The sequence below is a fragment of the Octodon degus genome, unplaced genomic scaffold (assembly GCF_000260255.1).
Source record: "Octodon degus isolate 3935 unplaced genomic scaffold, OctDeg1.0 scaffold00024, whole genome shotgun sequence".
NCBI classification, from domain to species: domain Eukaryota; kingdom Metazoa; phylum Chordata; class Mammalia; order Rodentia; family Octodontidae; genus Octodon; species Octodon degus.
Window position 1 is genome coordinate 19487802 of NW_004524600.1, and position 3345 is coordinate 19491146.

Genomic DNA, 3345 nt, shown 5'->3' on the forward strand with positions numbered 1-3345 from the left:
GGAGCTTGAACAAAGAAGCCAGCTGTTAAGAGGACTAGTTTTCTTTGTCAAGGAAAGTATCTTAAAACTTCTTTCACAGGAAAATCATTGGGAAAAAGAAGAACATATTTGACAGTTCTGCAATTATAGGAAAACAAAGCTTTCTCTAGACATTCCCACTCACAGAATATTTCTATAAGCCATTTCTTGAAAATAATGGAGGAACGCTGAATTGGGGGTTGAAGAAAGCATAGAATATAAAATGAAGATGTTTTTTGATTTGCTGTCTTGAAAATGATAAAAGAAGTTGAAATGATACAAACCTTGAACTTTCATTTCAGAATCTTCTGTGTTATTAAAAGCAAGAACAAATGAAGCCAACTACTGAATTTGTTTTGCTCTATTCTGATGTATTCTGGCATAAAATCCTAAGTGAAAATATAACACCAGGCACTGTTCTGGAAATAGAGTTATGTGTATTTAAGGAAATCTATGACAAATGAGAATGTGCAACTGAGAAGTCTTCTCTTGGCTACCCCTTAGAAAGCAAGTAAAGTAAATATACAAAATGCATTTTTTTATTTAAAATTATTTCGTTGTTTTAAGTTAAAGTAAGATATATTTATTGTATATCTTAATCAGCAATGAGATATTGTGTAAAAAATTATTGATAAGTTCATTACCCTGTGAAACATAAGAGAGTTTAACCTGCTGTCTTAGGTCCTTATCACCCCCTCAAAAAAAATGTTAGGACTTTTTCAGAGGGAAATTATTTCTTAAAGATTTGCTCTCAGGAGAAGCCAATGAGAGAATGAGGGATCTAGCATAAAAAATGGGAAAAACTAAGGCAGACTAAATTTCAGTGACAGTGTCTCAGAACATTCTATGGTATGTGTTGTCTTGGGAGTGCAACTACATGAAGACAAAGACTTTGCATTTGCCCTAGTATCAAAGTCCCCAGGGATATAAAATTCCCAGCTTTATATTTCTAGCTACTGTAAGAATGGATGCACTCCAGTACCCAAAACAACTGCCTCAATGTCATAGATAAAACCCAACTGTAAGGCCAAGTGAAGCTAGGAAGAGTACACAGAGTGGCCAAAGGACCCAGTACATCTAGGTGAAGCAGCTTATGAGGTGGATATAAACTCTACAGTGTGAGGAATCACAACAAAATTGGCATATTTCCTATTTCTTCACAATTTCACAGATGCAAGATTCAGTTTTATCATAGATCACAGCAATCTCAGCATCATTTGTCTCTCATTAAATGTTAGTTTTTAACTTTTTACTTAAGAGAAGGACTTTCATGATTTTCTTTGGCATATCCAAATTGTCAGCATCTCTACTTGCCATGAATATTGTTTGCCTCCTCTAAAACTCAAGTGATTACCACTGTTGTATTAAGAAGTAGAGTCTTTCAGAGGTAAAAGAGTAATCAATGCCTTTCTCTCAGGACTGGATTAGTTTTCTTTTCTTGCCTTTTAAAAATAGATTTGATACAGAGTCTCAGTACCCAGCTCAGACTTGTAGGGATTCTCCTGTTTTCAGCCTCCCCAGTGCTGGGATTGTAGGCATGCACTACCATGCCCGGACTCAGCTGCAGGCTCAGTGCACCTGGGGACAGGGCTAGCATGGCATATGATAGCGGGAATCAAACCTCAGTCTCTGTACTTGCCTAAGCAAAGGTTTAGTCTGCTGAGATATCTTGCCAGCTCAGGACTCAATTAATTTTGTAGAAACTGCTCCTTATGCTTTGTCTCTTTGGTGTGGGCCTACTGAAATTAACACCACAGTAGAAAGCAGCAACAAGTAGAAGCCACCAGTAGCTGAGTAGACGTCAACACCATGACTTTGGACTTCTCAGCCAGCAGATTTGTGAGCTCAATAAACATCTTTTCTTTATCAATTTCCCAGTCTTGGGCATTCTGTTGTAACAAAAATACTCCTCTTCTGTGGGGGCCATGTTGAATAAAATAAGGTTACTTGACCACAATCACTGAGACATGAAAGCATTTGATCTGATGAGGAAGAAGGCTACTGTCTAAGTGGTGGGTGGGATACGCAGCATGAACATGCTGCACGAAGGGATGACTCACACTGGGGTAAGAACAGAGTGGGGAGCCCAGGATTTCATCTCACTGTTCAGAAGGGTGTACAGTTTCTCTTTTACTTTGTTTTATTTCATCTGTGGCATTGAGGATCAAATGTAGGACCTTATACATACTGGTCAGGAGTTTTACCACTGGGTTATAATCTCAGCCTTGACCACAATGTAAAATTTAATGATTGTTTATTTCTAGAGGTTTCCATTTAATACTTTGGAACCTCAGTCAACCGTGGCTAATGTAAACTGCAAAGAGTGAAGCTACAGATAATGGAGGGATTATTATATACATATGATATGTGTATGTGGTTTTGGTATTAAGAGGTGAAATCATCTATTATTCACATTCATTAGTCTGTTGCTTCACTTATGTACTTATTTTGAACATATATTTGTCCTGGTAAACAGATATAGTACTAAATTGTTATTTTTAATAACTTCGTAATATACTAGTTGCTTTGTAATTAAAACAGTCATTCACTAGCTAATGGGAACTTAGGGGTTTTGTTTTAACATTGCCATCAGAGAAAACTGAGGCATCAAAAAAAACCCTAGACTGGGCATGGTGGCCCACACCTGTAATCAGAGTGTTTGGGAGGCTGAAAATAGGAGGATCACTATGACTCTGATCTGTGTAGTGAGACCCTGTAGACACTGCACTAAATATATTTTTTAAATTTTTTATATAGCAACAGGAATTTATTTTTATAATTTTCACTATTTCTGAAAAGCCTGGAATTGAAATAGGGCCAACAAACAAAATGTTCCATATTTAACAATAAAAAAGTGTAGTGAACTTAAGAGGGACAAGTCATGAGTATTAATTCAAAAGATAATCAATAACAAGCTTGTGTTTTTTAAAATTATAGAAAAATACATAATACTCTTATTGTCCCTCAAAATAATCCTCATCCCTTTGTTTTTTAAAATTTTTAATTAATTTTATTGGGAAACAAATAGCAATGAGATAGTTTCAAAACTGATTAGTAGGACACTTCAACAGGTAACACACTGCATATTGTTGTCTTCATAATGGTTATTCATAGTACAAGATGCAGACATGATAGCCTTCCAAACACTATTAGTACAAATCTTTCTCATTGAATTAAGAGAAAATAGTTGTATATCTATCCTAACTATTTTGTATATACAGATACAAATTGGTCCTTCATTTGTATCCCTTTTTTTGTTTAGTTTTGCCAGAGACGGGTATTCCACTGCCATTTAAATATCACAGGTGCATGAATTGAACAAAATAA